Below are 22,889 nucleotides of genomic sequence, written 5' to 3'. Positions count from 1 at the left end.
CACAGCACAGGTCTTGATAAATCTCCTCCAATAAGTATAAAGAAAAAACAGACTTTTCACTTATTTACGCAGATGAAAAAAATATGTTCTTTTTTTTAAGCAGATTTGTAAATTACTTCTAAGAAAAAATCTTAATCCTTCCAGTACTTATTAGCTGCTGAATACTAGAGGAAATTATTTTCTTTTTGGAACACAGAGCTCTATGCTGACATCACTGTGTTCCAAAAAGAAAAGAATTTCCTCTGTAGTATTCAGCAGCTACTAAGTACTGGAAGGATTAAGATTTTTTAATAGAAATAATATACAAATCTGTTTATCTTTCTGGCACCAGTTGATTTAAAAAAAAAAGTATCCCTTTAATGTTAAAAATATGGATGCTAAATATCAGTGATTTTACGGATGCTTTTTCATTTGTGTGGAAATTTAACCTTGGCAGTTTTTTTTGGTACTCAAAATATGTTGGGTACCAAAAAAAAATAAATAAAAAAAAAGGATGCAGTAGTGATGGAAAAAATATGTATTTAACAAAATTAAAAAAATTTTATAACTACATTTTCATTTATATTTAATAAAGTGTGTGTGTGCTTCACCTTTTCTCTCTTTTTTTTTTTTTTTAGGTAGTACTACTACTCCCAGCAGGAAACACACTGTTCCATTATGGGAGTAGTAGTACCTGTACTAATAGACATATCGCCCCGGTTGTCAGTCGTGACACCCGATGCAATCGTCCATAATATAGCAGAGATGCAGAGCGCATCTCAGCTCTGTACTCCGGCCAGTAACGTGAATAGAACATCACTCATTCATATTTTCCGCCCAGAGTGGTGATTGGCCGGATGGTTGCAGCCAATCACCGCTCTGAGGGAAATATGAATGAGTGATGTTCTATTCACATCACTGGCCGGAGTATAGTGCAGATATGCGAGCGCAGGAGAAAGATAGTATCAGGTGTCAGTAGTGATACCCGCTGTGATCTGTTCTTACCTGCAGGTACTACTACTCCCAACATGGAACACACTCCATGCTGGGAGCTGAAGTACCTGCATAAATAGACAGATCGCGTAACTTCTGACACCCGCTGCGATCTGTCTATTAATGCAGGTACTACAGCTCCCAGCATTGAGCAGAGTGTGCTCCATGTTGGGAGTAGTAGTACTTGTAGGTAAGGAAAGATCACAGCGGATGTCACTCCTGACACCCGCTGTGATCCTCCTGTATAAAGTATAGATGCGGACGGCCGCTCTTCTATGGTCCCCTGCACTGCCGTATATATATACACATATTCCTATTTCCCACAGAGAGCTGTTATTGGCTGGAACCATCTGACCAATCACAGCTCTCTGCGGGAAATATGAATAGGTGTATATATACGGCAGTGCAGGGGACCATAGAGGAGCGATCTGTCAATTAGTACACTTACTACTACTCCCATCATGGAACAGTGTTTTCCATGCTGGGAGTAGTAGTACTACTTAAAAAAAAATTTAAAAAAATTAAGGAAAAAGTGAAACACACACACACACACACACACTACAATTTTATTATTGTCGGCTACATTTTTAGGTTCCCACCCGCCCACATAAATTTATCCCTGTTTTAAAAATGAATAAAAATGTTGTTATAAAAAAGAAAAATTTTGTTAGATACAATTTTTTCCTTCCCTACTGTATCTTTTTATTTTTTTTTAATGGTACCCTACGAAATTTTATTAAAAAAGGTATCTTCATCACTTTTTTGGATCGCTAAAGTCCAAAACTGAAGTTAAAACCCACATATCGTTTTTCTTGGCATTTTTTCAGTCCCATAGACTTCTATGGGAGAAAAACGCCACGATTTTGACAAAAAAGAAAATGCCAGTGGCTCAACATGCTGCGATTTTGGAAAACCACCAAGGAGCTGAAAAACGCCCAAAAAGAGTGAAAAAACGCCAAAAGGATTTAAAAAAAATGCCAAAGTGAAAAACACCAAGTGGAATAAGAATTTTGCGATTTCAAATTGATTTACAGCTAACATCTGGCTGCAGCGTTTTTTGGCCCCAAAAACGCCATGCGGCAGAATTGGCATTTTTCTTGGCATTTAAAAAAAAAAAGTAGCCAATATTAATCTAGGGAAAAAAAACGTTCTGTGCCCAGAATTGTTAAAATATATAAAGTAGGGGAAGATGCATGTTCAGTGAGCAATGCCTGCAAAAGAGTGAACATCATGCTGGTACAATTCAATGGTCGTACAACCGATATCACCTAGCGATCAGGTTTCACACCTGTAAAATCTCTGAACGGCACCCCCACAATGCAATCATGGGGTGACAAACAGTTAGCTACAGGGCAGCCTTCTGAAGCCTCCATACCTGCCATACAGACTCTTCTCATGCAGCCTGCCAGAAGTAGAGTGCAGAGCTCACAAATAAAAAAAAACTGTAAAAAATGTCTAAAAAAATTATCCCTAACATAATAAAAATTCTAATCAGTATTTAACAAATAAAAATTTTTAACAAAAAACATGTTTGGTAACATCTTGTGCGGATATACCAGAACAATTAAAATATAACATTATTGATACCACATGTTAAATGGTGTAAAACAAATAAAAAAAATTTAGGAATGCCAGAATTTATGATTTTTGGTCGCATGACATAACAGTAAAAAATAAAAAGGTGTAATGTATTAAAAGGTAATCAAAAAGTCACATCTATGCAATAATAATACGGATGAAAAATTCAAATCACAGCACAGCTCCGTAGACAAAAAAAACTAAAAAGTTATAGGTCAGGATAGGGTAATTCAAAAATAATCCCTTATATCACCCTATAGATAGAAAAATAAAAGAGTTATAATTTGTAGAAGGAGAGGAGAGAAAACAGAGGAAAATTCAAAAAAATGTTCTTGGTTACTAAAGGTTTTTTAACCCCTTGTTGTATGTCTTGGTTTGGCGAGAACTTCGCACACTAGGACGTACATTTACATCCTGTGTATGACCGCGAGCATCGGAGCGGTGCTCGCGTCATACACGGCAGGTTCTGGCTGCTATCACCAGCCGGGGACCCGCAGGTAATGGCCTACATCCGCGATTGCATATCACGGCATCTGCGGCAATGCGCACGCAAGTGCACTGATCATCTTTAATGGTTGACGGAGGTCCCCTCACCTGCCTCCGTCCGTCTCCTGTCGTCTCCTGCTCTGGTCTGAGATCGAGCAGACCAGAGCAGAAGATGACCGATAAAACTGATCAGTGCTATGCCCTATGCATAGCACTGAACAGTATTAGCAATCAAATAATTGCTATAGATAGTCCCCTATGGGGACATAAAAAGTGTAAAAAAAAAAGTAAAAAAATGTAAAAATAAAAAGTAAAAAATAAGTGAAATGAAAATTGTCAGTTTTTCCCATTTTACCCCCAAAAAGTGTAATTTTTTTTATAAACATATTTGGTATCACCGCTTGCATAAATGTCCAAACTATCAAAATATAATGTTAATGATCCCATATGGTGAACGGCATAAACGTATAAGATAAAAAACAAAGTCCTAAAATGCAGCTTTTTTGTCACATTTTATTTTTTTTAAATTAAGAAAAAATTATATAAAAGTTTTATATATGCAAATGTTAAATCAATACAAAGTACAGATGACTGCGTAAGAAATGAGCCCTCATACCACCCTATATACGAAAAAACAAGTCTTTATATGGGTCTGTAGATGGAAATATAAAAGAGTTATGGATTTTAGAAGGCAAGGAGAAAAAGACGAAAACGCAAAAAGAAAATTGGCCTGGTCCTTAACCCCTTAACAACGCAGGACAAAATGTACATCCTGGTGAGCTGGTACTTAACGCACCAGGACGTACATTTACGTCCTAAGCATAACTGTGAGCATCGGAGTGAAGCCCGGATCATGCGCGTCAGGTCCCGGCTGCTGATCGCTGCCAGGGACCCACCGGTAATGGCGGACATCCGCGATGCCACAGATGTCCGCCAATAAACCCTCAGATGCCATGATCAATACAGATTATGCGGCGTCTGCTGCATTGCGGTCACTAAAATGGATGATCGGATCGCCCGCATCGCTGCTGCGGTGATCCGATCATCCAGCATGGCAGACAGAGGTCCCCTCACCTTACTGCTGCCTTCCTGGTGTCTTCTGCTCTGATCTGCCTTCCTGCAGACCAGAGCAGAAGATGACCGATAATGCTGATCAGTGCTATGTCCTATACATAGCACTGAACAGGATTAGCAATCGAGTGATTTAAGAGTAAAAATAAAAGTAAAAAAAGTAAAAAAAATTAAGTAAAAAAATTGAAAAAACCCCTCCCCAATAAAACGTAAATTGTCCCATTTTCCCTATTTCACCCCCAAAAAGTGTTAAAAAAATGTTTTATCTACATGTTTAGTATCGCCGCGTGCGAAATATCTGGACTATACGGTATCATTTTGTTAGTGATACCGTACGGTGCACGGCATGAACGTAAAAAAACAAAATGTCCAAAATAGCTGATTTTTTATAAAATTTTGTTCAAAATTTTTTTATAAAAAATTTATTAAAAGTTTTATATAAGCAAATATGGAATCATTAAAAAGTACAGATCACGGCACAAAAAATGAGCTCTCATACCGCCGCTTATACGGAAAAATGAAAAAGTTAAAGGTCTTCAAAATAAGGGGATTTTAACCCCTTAAGGGCACAGGGGGTATCCAAACGCCCCCGTTTCCAAGTCCTTAAAGACACAGGGCGCATGGATACGCCCTGCGCATTTCCGGCCCCAGCCTCTAGCTGGAGCGGAGCCGGTGCCGGATGCCTGCTGAAATCGTTCAGCAGGCATCCCGGCATATCGCCTAGGGGGGTCATTATGTCCCCCCATGTCGGCGATTGCCGCAGATCGCTGGACAATTCAGTCCAGCAATCTGCGGCAGATTCCGGGTCAATCGGGTCTCCAATGACCCGGTGACCCGGAATTACTGGCTGATCGGGCCGTCAGAGACAGTCATTGCCAGCAGGGGTGAGGTGGCACTGGTGCCACCTCACGATCGCCCTGATTCGTCGGCCGGTTTCCCGGCCGACCAATCAGGGCGCCTGCTGCGGGTGTCACTCCCGCAACCCGCTCCGCCCCTCTTCCGGAGAACGTGAGCGGGTGCGGGAAGAAGACCCCGGGTGCTGGGGACCCCGATCCCCGGCGTCCCTGTTGGGATCGGGGCCCCAGGAGCGACGGCGGCGGCGAGGGACTGACCTGCGCGGCGGCGTGGATCTGCAGTTGGAGGTGAGTGACAGCCTCCTGCTGTTGCTTAGCAACAGCTCCCAGCATGCAAAAAGGGCATGCTGGGAGCTGTAGTTATGCAACAGCAGGAGGCAGACCACCACAACTCCCAGCATTCCCTTATGGGCATGCTGGGACTTGTAGTTTTGCAACAGCTGGAGGCACATTTTTTCTTTGGAAATGTGTACCTTCAGCTGTTGTATAACTACAACTCCCAGCTTGCACAAACAGCTAAAGTGCATGCTGGGAGTTGTAGTGGTGCATCTGGTGGTTGCATAACTACAACTCCCAGCATGCCCGTTGGCTGTCGGTGACTGCTGAGAGTTGTAGTTTTGCAACAGCTGAAGGCACACTGAGTTAAGTAGCAAACCAGTGTGTATCCAGCTGTTGCAAAACTACAATCCCCAGCATCCCCAGCCAAAGTATTATGCCTCCGGCTGTTGCATAACTACAAGACCCAGCATGCCCTTCTGCTGTCCGTACATGCTGGGGGTTGTAGCTTTTGCAACAGCTGAAGGCTGTTTCACTCGGTGTTTCACAACCAGTGTACCTCCAGCTGTTGCAAAACTACAACTCCCAGCATGCACTTATAGACCGTACATGCTGGGAGTTGTAGCTTTGCAACAGCTGGATGTTTCTCCCCCCCCCCCCCCCCCCCCCCCAATGTGAATGTACAGGGTACACTCACATGGGCGGAGGTTTACAGTAAGTATCCGGCTGCAAGTTTGAGCTGCGGCAAATTTTCTGCCGCAGCTCAAACTGCCAGCGAGGAACTACTGTGAACCCCCGCCCGTGTGACTGTACCCTAAAAACGCTACACTAACAAAAAATAAAATAAAAAGTAAAAAACACTACATATACACATACCCCTACACAGCCCCCCTCCCCAATAAAAATGAAAAACGTCTGGTACGCCACTGTTTCCAAAACGGAGCCTCCAGCTGTTGCAAAACAACTACTCCCAGTATTGCCAGATAGCCACTGACTGTCCAGGCATGCTGGGAGTTTTACAACAGCTGGAGGCACCCTGTTTGGGAATCACTGGCGTAGAATACCCCTATGTCCACCCCTATGCAAGTCCCTAATTTAGGCCTCAAATGCACATGGCGCTCTTACTTTGGAGCCCTGTCGTATTTCAAGGCAACAGTTAAGGGTCACATATGGGGTATCGCCGTACTCGGGAGAAATTTTGTTACAAATTTTGGGGGGTATTTTCTGCTATTACCCTTTTTAAAAATGTAAAATGTTTGGGAAAACAAGCATTTTAGGTTAAAAAAAATAATTTTTTTTTTTTACATGTACAAAAGTCGTGAAACACCTGTGGGGTATAAAGGTTCAGATTACCCCTTGTTACCTTCCCCGAAGGGTCTAGTTTCCAAAAATGTATGCCATGTGGTGTTTTTTTTTTTTTCTGTTCTGGTACCATAGGGGCTTCATAAATGCGGCATGCCCCCAGAGCAAAATTTGCTTTCAAAAAGCCAAATGTGACTCCTTCCCTTCTGAGACCTGTAGTGCGCCAGCAGAGCACTTTTCACCCCCATATGGGGTGTTTTCTGAATCGGGAGAAATTGGGCTTCAAATTTTGGGGGGTATTTTCTGCTATTAGACTTTTTAAAAATGTAAACATTTTGGGAAACCAAGCATTTTAAGTAAAAAAAATATTTTTTTAACATATGCAAAAGTCGTGAAACACCTGTTGGGTATTAAGGTTCACATTACCCCTTGTTACGTTCCCCGAGGGGTCTAGTTTCCAAAATGGTATGCCATGTGTTTTTTTTTTTTGCTGTTCTGGCACCATAGGGGCTTCCTAAATGCGGCATGCCCCCAGAGCTAAATTTGCTTTCAAAAAGCCAAATTTGACTCCTTCTCTTCTGAGACCTGTAGTGCACCAGCAGATCACTTTTCACCCCCATATGGGGTGTTTTCTGAATCGGGAGAAATTGGGCTTCAAATTTTGGGGGGTATTTTCTGCTATTACCCTTTTTAAAAATGTAAAAATTTTGGGAAACCAAGCATATTAGGTAAAAAAAATTTTTTTTTTTTTACATATGCAAAAGTCGTGAAACACCTGTAGGGTATTAAGGTTCACTTTACCCCTTGTTATGTTCCCCGAGGGGTCTAGTTTCCAAAATGGTATACCATGTGTTTTTTTTTCGCTGTTCTGGCACCATAGGGGCTTCCTAAATGCGGCATGCCCCCAGAGCAAAATTTGCTTTCAAAAAGCCAAATGTGACTCCTTCTCTTCTGAGACCTGTAGTGCGCCAGCAGAGCACTTTTCACCCCCATATGGGGTGTTTTCTGAATCGGGAGAAATTGGGCTTCAAATTTTGCGGGATATTTTCTGCAATTACCCTTTTAAAAATGTAAAATTTTTGGGAAACCAAGCATTTTAGGTAAAACATTTTTTTTTACATATGCAAAAGTCGTGAATCACCTGTGGGGTATTAAGGTTCACTTTACCCCTTGTTACGTTCCCCGAGGGGTCTAGTTTCCAAAATGGTATGCCATGTGTTTTTTTTTTCTGTCATGGCACCATAGGGGCTTCCTAAAGGTGACATGCCCCCCAAAAACCATTTGTCGCTCCTTCCCTTCTGAGCCCTCTACTGCGCCCGCTGAACAATTAACATAGACACATGAGGTATGTCCTTACTCGAGAAAAATTGGGTTTCAAATACAAGTGAAAATTTTCTCCTTTTTACCCCATGCAAAAATTCAAAAATTGGGTCTACAAGAACATGCGAGTGTAAAAAATGAAGATTTTGAATTTTCTCCTTCACTTTGCTGCTATTCCTGTGAAACACATAAAAAGGGTTAATACACTTACTGAATGTCATTTTGAATACTTTGGGGGGGTGTAGTTTTTATAATGGGGTCTTTTATGGGGTATTTCTAATATGAAGGCCCCTCAAATCCACTTCAAAACTGAACTGGTCCCTGAAAAATAGTGAGTTTGAAAATTTTGTGAAAATTGCTGCTGAACTTTGAAGCCCTCTGGTGTCTTCCAGAAGTAAAAACTCATAAATTTTATGATGCAAACATAAAGTAGACATATTGTGTATGTGAACCCAAAAAACATTTATTTTGAATATCCATTTTCCTTACAAGCAGAGAGCTTCAAAGTTAGAAAAATGCTAAATTTTCATTTTTTTCATCAAATTTGGGGATTTTGCACCAAGAAAGGATGCAAGTTACCATAAAATTTTACCACTAAGTTAAAGTAGAATATGTCACGAAAAAACTATCTCGGAATCAGAATGATAACTAAAAGCATTCCAGAGTTATTAATGTTTAAAGTGACAGTGGTCAGATTTGCAAAAAACGCTCTGGTCTTTAAGGTGTAAAATGGCCTGGTCCTTAAGGGGTTAAATGTACTAATTTGGCTAAAAAGTTTGCGATTTTTTTAAGCGCAACAGTAATAGAAAAGTATGTTATCATGGGTATCATTTTAATCGTATTGACCCAAAGAATAAATAACACATGTCATATTTACTGTAAATTGTACGGCGTGAAAATGAAACCTTCCAAAATTTACAAAATTGCGATTTTCTTTTTATTTTCCTCACACAAATAGTATTTTTTTGGTTGCGCCATACATTTTATGGTAAAGTGAGCAATGGCATTACAACGGACAACTGGTCGCGCTGAAAATAAGCCCTCATACTAGTCTGTGGATGAAAATATAAAAGAGTTATGATTTTTTGAAGGCGAGGAGGAAAAAACGAAAAGGTAAAAACTTAATTGTCTGAGTCCTTAAAGGGGTAGTCCAGTGGTGAAAAACGTATCCCCTATCCTAAGGATAGGGGATAAGTCTGAGATCGCGGGGAGCCCGACCGCTGGGGCCCCCTGCGATCTCTCTGTACGGGGGCCAGGCTCTCCTGCCAGATAGCGGGTGTCGACCTCCGCATGAAGCGGCGGCCGACACGCCCCCTCAATACATCTCTATGGCAGAGCCGTAGATTGCCGTAGGCAGCACTTCGGCTCTGCCATAGAGTTGTATTGAGGGGGCGTGTCGGCCGCCGCTTCGTGCGGAGGTCAACATGCCCCCTTCCCGCAGGCTGTTGGGGCTCCGTACAGGAGATCGCAGGGGGCCCCAGCGGTCGGACCCCACACGATCTCAAACTTACCCCCTATCCTTAGGATAGGGGATAAGTTGTTCACCACTGGACTTCTCCTTTAAGGCCCAAATGGGCTGCGTTCTTAAGGGGTTAAGGTGAAAATGGGCTTGGTCCTTAAGGGGTTAAACTTGTTTTGTTTCACTTTGACAATTTGTGCCACTATGATATTTTGCAATTTGTTTAGCATACAAGTACACAATGTATAACCTCTCTTGTGTTTGTTTACTTGCATTTGCGCTACTGTACCAATCATTTTGCTGTCATATGTTAAAGTTAAATGCTTACAGTGGATAGCAATGTATTCGATGTCCCTGAACCACAAGAGGTTTCCTAGAATTCTTAGAATGGCACTACAGTATTTTCCAAACAACCCTCCCCCCTACATCCAGGACACTAGTTGACTGTAGTCCAGGTTAATTCCTTAGGGTCAAGCTCTGGCCAGTTTGTTCATTTGACCCCGCCAGCATCTTAGAATGTACCCCATTTCATCACAGCTGGTGAAGTGAAGGGGGGTGACAGAAATAAGAGAGAAAAACAAGCAGGAGGCTGTAAACACACAGCTGTGAAACTGCTCAACCTGAATCTCTGCCAAACAGACCAAGAATGCACTTGCTAGTGAATAATATTAGCTATGTCATCACTGCATTCTCATATCCTATTTATGTGAGGAAAAACACCAAAGCAAACATCAAAATAAAGAATGTGGTGGAAGAAATAGAAAAATACAAGAAAGGAAAGTATAAACAATTGTGTGTTTTTAGAGGATGGAGCCTGATTGCTAACAGCCCGGAATCTGAATGAAAATACCGGCTGTGCCGGTAAAATATCGGCAGGGTGGCAACCCTATTGGTAACTCTAGGCAGCTGCTACTCTTTCTATCTATCTAAATGTACAGTATATATAAAGATTTTTTTTGATGAAACTATATTTGCAATCAATAATTGTTTCAACCATATGTAATGTTTCAGTCAGGGAGACTTTGATGAATAAACTGACCTGACTGTAAATGCCACTATTGTTATAACAGGGGCAGAAAAAATGCCATAGTAGCTTCTCTGGGCTCCAGATCCCTGCAGAGGCCTACAGAGAAACGGAAATGTTTTGCAGCATGCATTGTAGGCGGGTCCAAGGAGTCGTTTCCTGGCTTCATTCCAACTTCCCCAACAAGAAAGTGTCTAGTAGTGTGTATATAATGATCTATGTAAACATTGGCTCTCATTTACTACGAGTGGAGTGTCTATTTGTGTTTCTTTTTGTGTTTTCAACCTTTTTTCACTTGGTATTTACTAATCTGTTGCACTTTTCCTGATATTTTTAGTGTCAGTGAAAAATTCTGTCGCACAGTAATTTCTGTCGCATGGTTCTGTCGCACGGTAATTTCTGTCGCATGGTTCTGTCGCACTGTAAATTCTGTTGCAGGCAGGTTTATTTCTGTCGCATGGTTCTGTCGCACGGTAATTTCTGTCACATGGTTCTGTCGCACTGTAAATTCTGTTGCAGGCAGGTTTATTTCTGTCGCATGGTTCTGTCGCACGGTAATTTCTGTCGCATGGTTCTGTCGCACTGTAAATTCTGTTGCAGGCAGGTTTATTTCTGTCGCAGGGTTTCTTCTACAGAAGTACAGATGTGGGAGGTGGGAATCCCAGCAAGGGTTTCCTTGACCTTCCAGTGAATATCCGATTTCGGCACTGGAACACTACACCGGCGTGGTGACACAGGAGTCGGGTATAGATTTGTAATTGCTTTTTATTGAAAATCATAAAAAGTGTCAATACCCTCTTCAGGTCCAAGTTACAGTGTTTGGATACAGTACTCTATGTATACATATTTCCATGAATACATTAACCCATTAAACATTTGAAGTTTGCTTGGTCTGAATGCCATTAAAGACGTCAGCCTACAGGGTCTATTGGTGGTGTATAGGAATGAATGCGCTAGATATATAACATTGTGATTTTTGGCCCATTGAAATCAATGGGCTTATTGTGGCCTATGGAGATCTTGTGGCAAATGGGGTAGAAAGCTAAACAGCAGGGTTATGGTAGCAATGTAGATGGGAGACCCTGGTGTAGGTTTAATTCCTGGGTTGCTATACAGTGTTGGGATTATACTTTAATTAGGATATACAGGATTTTTTGAACCATGGGAACTATGTCAATTGGATACCACACATTACCTCCTGTTTCAATTAACCTAGTTGCCCATTTATGGTATCCAATTGACCTAGTCCCCACAGTTCAAACACTTTCTTAACTATCAATTGACCCATATATGTCTATCCTAATTAACCCCTTAATCAGTAATCTAAAATCGCCCTATTTTGACCACCTATAACTTTTTCATTTTTCCGTACATAGGGTGGTATGAGGGTTCATTTTTTTGCGCCGTCATCTGTACTTATTTTAGATACCACATTTGCATATATAAATCTTTTAGATAATTTTTTATTTATTTCCTTTTTTAATAAAATGTGACAAAAAAGCTGCATTTTTGGACTTTTAAAATTTTTTATGTTTACGTCATTCACTGTACGGGATCATTAACATTATATTTTGATAGTTTGGACATTTACGCACACGGCGATACCAAATATGTTTATTAAAATATATATTTTACGCTTTTTGGGGGTAAAATGGGAAAAACTGACTATTTTCATTTTTATTGGGGGAGGGGATTTTTCACTTTTGTTTTACTTTTTATTTTTACATTTTTCAACTTTTTTTTAACACTTTTTATGTCCCCATAGGGGACTATCTATAGCAATCCTTTGATTGCTAATACTGTGCAGTGCTATGTATAGGACACAGCACTGCTCAGTATTATCGGTGATCTTCTGCTCTGGTCTGCTCGATCGCAGACCAGAGCAGAAGACCCCGGGAGACGGCCGGAGCAAGGTGAGGGGACCTCCGGCCGCCATGCCGGATGCGGGTGATCCGATCATCCAATCAAAATACCGCAATGCCGCAGATGCCGTGATCTGTATTGATCACGGCATCTGAGGGGTTAATGGCAGACATCCGCGCGAACGCGGATGTTGACCATTACGGGCGGGTCCCCGGCTGCTGCTAGCAGCCGGAACCTGCCATGTATGACGCGAGCATCGGAACCGTTCCGATGCTCGCGGTCATACACAGGACGTAAATGTACGTCCTGGTGCGGGAAGTCCCGCCAAGCCAGGACGTACATTTACGTCCGTGGTCGTGAAGGGGTTAAAGTATAATTCCAACACTGTATATCAACCCGGGAATTGAACCCACACCAGGGTCTCCCATCCACGTTACTACCAGGACCCTGCTGTTTAGCTTTCTACCCCGTTTGCCACAAGATCTCCATGCAGGGGCGGATCCAGAGTCGAGTCTCGGGAGGGGCACTATTAGAGTATTTTGTGTTGGCAGACAGAAAATAATATTACGGAACTTACAATATTATTAAATGTACCATACATTCCTAACCTTGTTTATAACTCTTAGGCCGTGTTCACATGTCAGAATAATAATCAAATATACCAATTGCCACAGAATGGGAAAGTGCTAAAGAGGTTTTTACCATTTTAAAACGACAGCTCCCAGTATGACCTAAGCAGTGGTAAGGGGATGCTGGGAGTTGTTGTTTCACCCATCATTACTGCAGAACTTACAAGTGACTCCAGCTCTGATGGGACACACACAGGAGGATACAGAATGATATCAGTGACTACAGGTGACGTCTTCTCTATAGTGAGGAGAATACACAATGATATCAGTGACTACAGGTGACGTCTTCTCTATAGTGAGAATACACAATGATATCAGTGACTACAGGTGACGTCTTCTCTATAGTCTTTCCTTATCTAATTCAGATGGTACATACCGCCAGGACTTGTTCCAGCTAAATCTTCTCCCTACAGAACTTGACGCCCAGATGGCTCCTCACTATGTCAGCGGATTCTGATCCTCTATATGAAAACAATAATTATTATAATACTGCTAAACACTGTATTGTTCTAATACAATACCGCCACACACCCTCTGAATATAATTCTGACACACGGTACCTCCTGAATATACAACACACTGTACCCTCTGAATATAATACCGCCACACACCATACCCTCTGAATATAATACTACCACACTCTGCACCCTCTAAATATAATACTACCACACACTGAACCCTCTAAATATAATGCTATTACACACTGCGCGCTCTGAATACACTACCAAACACTGCACTCTCTGAATATAATACTATCACACACTGCACTCTCTGAATATAATACTACCACACACTGTACCCTCTGAATATAATACTACCACACACTGCACCCTCTGAATATAATACTACCACACACTGTGCCCTCTAACTATAATGCTATAACACACTGCGCTCTCTGAATATACTACCACACACTGCACTCTCTGAATATAATACTACCACACACTGCACTCTCTGAATATAATACTACCACACACTGCACTCTCTGAATATAATACTACCACACAATGCACTCTCTGAATATAATACTACCACACACCGTACCCTCTGTATATAATACTATCACACACTGCACTCTCTGAATAGAATACTACCACACACTGTACCCTCTAAATTTAATACTACCACACACACTGCATTCTCTGAATATAACTTGCTGTGCAGGGCACCCTCTGAATAAAATACCCAAATGTTTTGTGGCCCATAAAAAACGTACCACCCCAGAAATTCCTCATAATCTACACTATACTTCTGAAATGCAGAACACTTTGTGCCTTCACATATAGTAATAATGCCCCATCGTGTGCCCCTACATATAATGATTATGACCCGTCCTGTTCCCCCACATAATAATAATGCCCTGTGCCCCTAACATATATTGCCCCCTGTGGTGTGCCCTTCACATATAATGCCCCGTGCTGTGCCCTTCACAGATAATGCCCCCATTTTTTGCCCCTCACATATAATGCCCCCATCATGCGCCCCTCATATATAATGCCCCCGTTTTTTGCCCTTCACATATAATGCCCCCATCATGCGCCCCTCACATATAATGCCCCCTGTGCTGTGCCCCTCACATATAATGCCCCCATCCTGTCCCCTCAGGGGGCATTATATGTGAGGGGCACAGCACAGGGGGCATTTTATGTTTGGGGCACATGACAGGAGCATTATTTGTGAGGGGCACAGCACAGGGGGCATCACATGTGAGGGGCGCATGATGGGGGCATTATATATGAGGGGCGCATGATGGGGGCATTATATATGAGGGGTGCATGATGGGGGCATTATATATGAGGGGCGCATGATGGGGGCATTATATATGAGGTGGCGCATGATGGGGGCATTATATATGAGGGGTGCATGATGGGGGCATTATATATAATGGGCACAGCACAGGGGGCATTATATGTGAGGGGCACAGCACAGGGGACATTATATGTGTGGGGCAAAGCACAGGGCATTATATGTGTGGGGCAAAGCACAGGGCATTATATGTGTGGGGCACAGCACAGGGGGCATTATATGTGTGGAGCACAGCACAGGGGACATTATATGTGTGGGGCAAAGCACGGGGCATTATATGTGTGGGGCACAGCACAGGTGGCATTATATGTGTGGAGCACAGCACAAGGGGCATTATATGAAATAATGCCTTCTGTGCTGTGCCCCTCACATATAATGCCCCCAGTCCAGCCCCATAGGGGGGCATTATATGTAAGGGGCACAATATATGTGAGGGGCACAGCACAGGGGGCATTATATGTGAGAGACACATGACAGGGGTCAGTGCTCTTAACATATAATGCCCCCTGTCATAGGCCGCTCACATTAATTTCTCCTTTCCTGTGCCACATAATTGCCACCTACCCCAGTGCCATGTAGTTGACTCTTTTAAACAGAAAAAAAAAAAAAATGTGCACTTAGATTTTGTTCCCCCGCTGAAAATCTTCTTAATTGCAGGAAGCGTCACACAGGCAGCTCAGTGTGCACTGCAGACGAGCCGAGCGACGAGCCGCGGGGACGGGATCTTCCGGCGCCGGCGCGATAATGTGATGTCATCGCGCCGGCCTGTCAGCACTTGGTCCCCGCAGCCGCACCGAGCCGGCCGGTAAATAAGCAGTGTGAGGGAGTGGGAGCTGACAGCTCCCGCTCCGCTATGCTATTTTATTAGTGTTATAGGGGGGGGGGGGCAGAAATCTCGGGGGGGGGGGGGGCAATTGCCCCGTTGCCCCCCCCCCTGGATCCGCCACTGTCTCCATGGACCAAAAATCACAATGTTGTAACTCTATCCCATTCATTCCTATACACCACCAATAGACCCTGGAGGCTGACGTCATACTCAGCCTCCAATGCGATTCAGACCCGGCAAAATTCAAATGTTTAATGGGTTAATGTATTCATGAAAATATGTATGTATATATACATACATATATATATATATATATATATATATAGTACTGTATCCACACACTGTAACTCGGACCTGAGGAAGGAGGGAGACACATATAGAAAGATGTATTAAATGAGTATATATATAGATATACAGTACAGACCAAAAGTTTGGACACACCTTCTCATTCAGAGTTTTCTTTATTTTCATGACTATGAAAATTGTAGATTCGCACTGAAGGCATCAAAACTATGAATTAACACATGTGGAATTATATACATAACAAAAAAGTGTGAAACAACTGAAAATATGTCATATTCTAGGTTCTTCAAAGTAGCCACCTTTTGCTTTGATTACTGCTTTGCACACTCTTGGCATTCTCTTGTTGAGATTCAAGAGGTCGTCACCTGAAATGGTTTTCACTTCACAGGTGTGCTGGTGTGGAGGAGAAGGTGTGATGGTGTGGGGGGCTTTGCTGGTGACACTGTTGGGGATTTATTCAAAATTGAAGGCCTACTGAACCAGCATGGCTACCACAGCATCTTGCAGCGGCATGCTATTCCATCCGGTATACGTTTAGTTGGACCATCATTTATTTTTCAACAGGACAATGACCCCAAACACACCTCCAGGCTGTGTAAGGGCTATTTGACCAAGAAGGAGAGTGATGGGGTGCTGCGTCTGATGACCTGGCCTTCACAGTCACCGGACCTGAACCCAATCGAGATGGTTTGGGGTGAGCTGGACTGCAGAGTGAAGGCAAAAAGGGCCAACAAGTGCTAAGCATCTCTGGGAACTCCTTCAAGACTGTTGGAAGACCATTTCAGGTGACTACCTCTTGAAGCTCATCAAGAGAATGCCAAGAGTGTGCAAAGCAGTAATCAAAGCAAAAGGTGTCTAGAACCTAGAATATGACATATTTTCACACTTTTTTGTTATGTATATAATTCCACATGTGTTAATTCATAGTTTTGATGCCTTCAGTGTGAATCTACAATTTTCATAGTCATGAAAATAAAGAAAACTCTGTTGGCTTCTGCAGTTCAAGGATTTAAAGCAAGCGCTTTAAATCATTGACGTGCGGTGGCTTCTGTGGGGCCAGAGTGCCGCTGCTCTATTCCCTCCCCGTCCCCGGTTATATAGTTAAATATCCCGCCGCCGCTGCCTGATTCCCTCCCCTTCCGCGGTTTTATAGTTACATGTGCCCTGGGGACTGCGGTCCTTCATGCTCCGGCGGCCTCCTGAGCTGTCACTGTGCGCCGCGCTGACTGACTGACAACGAGTGACGTCGTGTTGAGGACGTCACTCGTCATTGCGCAGCACACAGTGACAGCTGAGGAGGCCGCCAGAGCATGAAGGACCGCAGTCCCCAGGGCACATGTAACTATAAAACCGGGGAAGGGGTGGGAATTGGGCAGTGGCGGCGGTGGGATATTTAACTATAAAACCGGGGACGTGGAGGGAATTGGGCAGTGGCGGCGGCGGGACATATAACTATAAAACCGGGGACGGGGATGGAATCTGACAGCGGCGGCGGGACATACAACTATAAAACCGGGGACAGGGAGGGAATCTGGCAGTGGCAGTGGGACTCTGGCCAGGCAGCGCCCGCTTTAAATCATTGTACTGTAGTGGCTTTTGCGGGGTCACAAACAGTCTATCGGCGTATAACACGCAGATAGACTTTAGGTTACAAATTTTAGCATAAAAATGCATGTTATACCCTGATAAATACGGTATTATTTTCTTAACAAATGGCTCCAGAAAGTTAAAGAGCTTTGTAAATGACTTCTATTAAAAAAAATCTTAATCCTTCCAGTACTTATCATCTGCTGTATACTACAGAGGAAGTTGGGTTGTTCTTTTTATTCTGGGGGGGGGGGGGAGAGAGGGGAAAGGAAAAGGGGGGGAAGGGGGAAAGAATGGGAAGGGGTTAAAGAAAAAAAATTAAAAGAAAAAAACAGGAAAAAGATAATGCTAAACCATGCTAAAAAATAAATGAAAGAGAGAAGAAAGAGTGTAGATAGAATACAGAATACCCTACATAAAACGTTTCAAACTAAAGTCTACATTAAGACCTTTTGGGTGCATGGTATCCAACATATGAATCCATTTAAGCTCTTTCTGGCGCAATAGTCTCTCCCGGTCCCCCCCACGGCGTAATGGAGGGACATGGTCAATTATACGGAATCTAATCTGGCTTATGTTGTGTCCCATGTCAACATAGTGTTTAGGGATGGGCAGATCCTTCCTTCCCGTTCTAATGGACGATTTATGTCCATTTAAACAAATTCTACACTCGTTAGTTGTTTCCCCAACAAAGTATAGGCCACATGGGCACTGCAATAAGTAGATTATAAAACTCGATCGACATGTATAGTGGCTCTTAATTTTGAAACGTTGCCCTATATACAATTTTTTAGCTTACTCAGTAAAGTCTGACCTGCTTTCTGTTTAAGGGTACATTCCCACACGGCGTATTTGCTGCATATTTGCTGCTGCGTATTTTATCTTCTCTGTTGAAGTCAATGGGTAGGAAAATACGCAGCACCAAATACGCAGCAAATACGCAGCAAAATACGCCGTGTGGGAACGTACCCTAAGACTACCAATGTCAGATGTTGTTAAACGGTCTTTAAGCGTCCTCCCTCTCCTATATGCCATCACTGGAAATTCTCTGATGTTCAATGTCTTACTCACTAATACCCAGTTCGTACGTATGATCTTGGCAATATTAGAGCTGTTCCTGTTAAAAGTGGATACAAATGGAATTCTTTCTGATTTTGTCCTAGATCGGGGTTGTAATAATGTGTTTCTGTCGAAATTTTGTGCACATCTCATTGAGTCTGGTTTCAGTTTTGATGGGGTCAGAAACAATATGTTTGACCCTAAGGAGGTAGAGAATTACTGCTGAGTTTTTGGTAAACCAAAGTGTCTGACAATTGTCTTTCAATCTCACCAAGATAGAGCGAGGTGTCCATCACTACTAAGGCCCACCTTTATCGGCGGCCTTGATAGTGATGTCTTTATTGTCTTGAAGCCGGCCCAGAATTTCTGTTTCTTTTTTTACTCAAATTACACCATCTCGCTGTATCTTGTTCAGATTGAGTACGTAGTTCCTCAATCTCACGTGTCACTACCTCTACAAAGGCTTCAACACCATTATGTTTACCTGGTGGCATAAATGTACTCTTATTGTATAGAACCACCACTTTTAATGACAATTCACTCGTAGATTGTATAGGCTTATCCAACCCAAAATCTTCACAAAAATGTCCCTTCAACCGTAACCTCTTAAAGAACATTTCCAGATCAACAGTTAGTTCAAACCAATCGGCGTTTACAGTGGGGCAAAATGATAGTCCCTTTTGTAATACATCAATTTCTAATTCAGATAAATGTACAGATGAGATATTTACCACTAATGAGGGGGAGTCCTGGTATGTGGGCGACCCCTGGGTGGTCTGGTGTTTCGGTGGCGGGTTGTTGTTCCTCCTCTTCCTAAATTTCCTTCCTTCCCACCTGGTTTTGATGGGATATCCTTGCCCCCGGATGAAAAAGACCTTTGGGAAGACCCAACAGATGAATCTATGTCCAGTGCTGTGGAGAGGAAGCCATCTATGCTAGGCTTATTACGATTACGTGGGCATTGCCGACGGCAATGACGACCCCTCTTAGGGTCCGTATGAGACTGCCACACATAGATTTTGCCCTTGTCATCTTTTTCCTCTTTTTTTCTTTTTAATTTTTTTCTTTAACCCCTTTTTTCCCCCTTCTTTCCTTCCCCCTCTTCCCCCCCTCCCCTTTTCTTTTTTCCCCTCTCTCTTTTTCTTTCTTCCTCTCTTTTAGTTTTATGCTCTTTCTCTATTTTTCATCTTATTTTCCATATTTCATTATTATTTTTTACTTTTTATTTCATTTTATTTTTTACATTCTATTATTTATTATAAATTTTTTATTTTTTATATTATAAAATTTTTGTATATTTTATTTTATTTTTCATTTTATTTCAATTTATTTAATTTTTTATATTTTTATATTTTCTCCATTTTTTTCATAATTATTTTCATCTTTATTTTTAATCTCTAGTCTCATTCACTCTAGTCCTGTTCAGTATTTAAATGCATGTTCGTTGGAATTATGTGATTTTCACAAAAATTATTTTTTTCTCTTATGTTTTAGATACACATGGGTCACAGAGGTTACATCACTTATGTTTGTGAAGGACCTTCACTGCAGCCAAGATATCAGCCATTGCAACCATCCTGTTATGTAGTATAATTTTTTCTAATATATGCCCTCATTCATGTCATCTAGAAATAAAACATTATTTGCATGATAATTTGATGTCAGCATTCACTGTTGTACTATCCAAATGTGACTTACTAGATTACAAGTCCTTGGTTATAATGTGCATGCGTAGCCGGCCGGCTGGATCGCGATATGTCTAGTATGACAACGCGATCGCCGGACCCACTTACGCAGCCGCAGTATACAAATGGTAGTTAGTGTAGGTAAGGGCATTACGCGCACCAGATCAGCACATTGTGAGTGATCGTGAACGGAAGAGATGCGCTGACATGTCTGAACTTTTCCGACGCATGCGCAGTCACTTTGTACGGAAACAAGCATGAGAACTAAGATGGTAGCGATCGGCATGCTATGGGTGCTATCTAGTTATATACTTGGCTGATATTGAAGGTACTATAAACACTATAAAGCACTGTATGTATTGATTGTATTCTGTACAGACGGTTGCTATGTCGACCTGACATCACTGCATTTTTTGAACTGTGTAGCTCTCTGCTTGTAAGAAAAATAGACATTTCAATTAAATTATATATTGATTCCCATAGATAATATGTCTACTTTATGTGTGCCTCATAAAGTTGACATGTTTTTACTTTTGGAAGACATCAGAGGGCTTCAAAGTTCTGCAGCAATTTTTCACAAAATTTTGAAAATCAGAATTTTTCAGGGACCAGTTCAGTTTTGAAGTGGATTTGAAGGGCCTTCATATTAGAAATACCCAACAAATAACCTCATTATAAAAACTGCACCCCTCAAAGTATTCAAAATGAAATTCAATAAGTGTGTTAACCCTTTAAGTGTTTCACAGGAATAGCAGCAAAGTGAAGGAGAAAATTCAAAATCTTCATTTTTTTTACATTCGCCTGTTCTTGTAGACCCAATTTATGGATTTTTACAAGGGTTAATAGGAGAAAAAGCCCCCCAAAATTGTTACTCAATTTCTCTCGAGTAAGAAAATACCTCATATGTGTATGTCAAGTGTTCGGCGGGTGCAGTAGAGGGCTCAGAAGGGAAGGAGTGACAATTGGATTTTGGAGAGTGAATTTTGCTTAAATGGTTTTTGGGGGCATGTCGCATTTAGGAAGCCCCTATGGTGCCAGAACAGCAGAAAGCCCCCAACATGGTTTACCATTTTGGAAACTACACCCCCCCACAGAATTTAATAAGGGGTGCAGTGAGCAATTTTTCATTTTCACGGACCACTATTACAAAAATCATTACATTACATGAGGGGTGTAGTTTCCAAAATGGGGTCATATGTGGGGGGAGTCCATTGTTCTGGCACTATGGGGGCTTTGTAAACACACGTGGCCTTCAATTCTGGACAAATTTTCTCTTCAAAGCCCAATGGCGCTCCTTCTCTTCTAAGCATTCACCTGCAGAGCCCTTTACATCCAAATATGGGGTGTGTTCTTACTCAGAAGAAATGGGGTTACAAATTTTGGGGGGCTGTTTTCCTATTTTCCCTTGTGAAAATGAAAAATTTAGGGTAACACCAGCATTTTTGTGAAAAAAATCTATTTTTCATTTTCCAATCCAACTTTAATGAAAATTCGTCAAACACCTGTTAGGTGTTAAGGCTCACTATACCCCTTGTTACATTCCATGAGGGGTGTAGTTTCCAAAATGGGGTCACATGTGGGTATTTATTTTTTTTGCGTTTATGTCAGAACCACTGTAAAATCAGCCACCCCTGTGCAAATCACCAATTTAGGCCTCAAATGTACATGGTGTGATCTCACTCCTGAGCCTTGTTGTGCGCCCGCAGAGCATTTTACGCCCACATATGGGGTATTTCCGTACTCAGGAGAAATTGTGTTTTACATTTTTTACACTAACCGGCTGATGTAGACCCCAACTTTTCCTTTTCATAATGGGTAAAAGGAAAAAAATCCCCCCAAAATTTGTAGTGCAATTTCTCCCGAGTACGGAAATACTTCATATGTGGCCCTAAACTGTTTCCTTGAAAAACAACAGGGCTCCGAAGTGAGAGAGCGCAATGCGCATTTGAGGACTAAATTAGGGATTGCATAGGGGTGGACATAGGGGTATTCTATGCCAGTGATTCCCAAACAGGGTGCCTACAGCTGTTGATAAACTCCCAGCATGCCTGGACAGTCAGTGGCTGTACGGAAATGCTGGGAGTTGCTGTTTTGCAACAGCTGGGGGCTCCGTTTTGGAAACACTGCCGTACGATCCATTTTTTTATTTTAATTAGTGGGGACAGTGTAAGGGGTGTACATGTAGTGTTTTACCCTTTATTATGTGTTAATGTAGTGTAGTGTTTTTAGGGTACATTTGCACTGACCGGCGTTTACGGTGAGTTTCCCGCTAGGAGTTTGCGATGCGGCAAAAAATTTCCTGCAGCTCAAACTTGAAGCAGAAAACTCACTGTAAACTCGCCCGTGTGAAGGTACCCTGTACCTTTGCATGGGGGGCAAACCTCCAGCTGTTTCAAAACTACAACTCCCAGCATGCACTGAAATACCGTGCATTCTGGGAGTTGTACTTTTGCAACAACTGGAGGCACACTGGTTGGAAAACCTTCAGTTAGGTTCTGTTACCTAACTCAGTATTTTCCAACCAGTGTGCCTCCAGCTGTTGCAAAACTACAACTCCCAGCATGTACTACAAAACTACAATTCCCAGCATGTAGTTATGCAACAGCTGGAGGTACGTAACTACAACTCCCAGCAAGCCGAGACAGCTGTTTGCTGTTTGGGCATGCTGGGATTTGCAGTTTTGCAACATCTCTAGGGCTACAGTTTAGAGACCACTGCACAGTGATCTCCAAACTGTGGCCCTCCAGATGTTGCAAAACTATAAATCCCAGCATACCCAGACAGCAAAC

At 42.1% G+C, this 22,889-nt stretch overlaps 1 long non-coding RNA gene across 2 annotated transcripts in view; it reads left to right on the top strand.

Moving 5' to 3' along the window:
* The window catches only part of LOC130305285 (uncharacterized), a 50,273-nt gene extending 30,237 nt beyond the window's left edge, over positions 1-20,036 (top strand). For both annotated transcript variants that reach the window (XR_008854887.1, XR_008854893.1), the window contains exon 3: positions 19,910-20,036. This is a non-coding gene — a long non-coding RNA (uncharacterized LOC130305285). The remainder of the gene's footprint in view (positions 1-19,909) is intronic.
* The last annotated feature ends 2,853 nt before the right edge of the window (positions 20,037-22,889 follow it).

This window comes from Hyla sarda, chromosome 1 (genome assembly GCF_029499605.1).
Source record: "Hyla sarda isolate aHylSar1 chromosome 1, aHylSar1.hap1, whole genome shotgun sequence".
In the NCBI taxonomy this organism is placed as follows: domain Eukaryota; kingdom Metazoa; phylum Chordata; class Amphibia; order Anura; family Hylidae; genus Hyla; species Hyla sarda.
The sequence above is the reverse complement of the archived record's forward strand: the minus strand, read 5'-3'. Positions and strand labels throughout refer to the sequence as shown.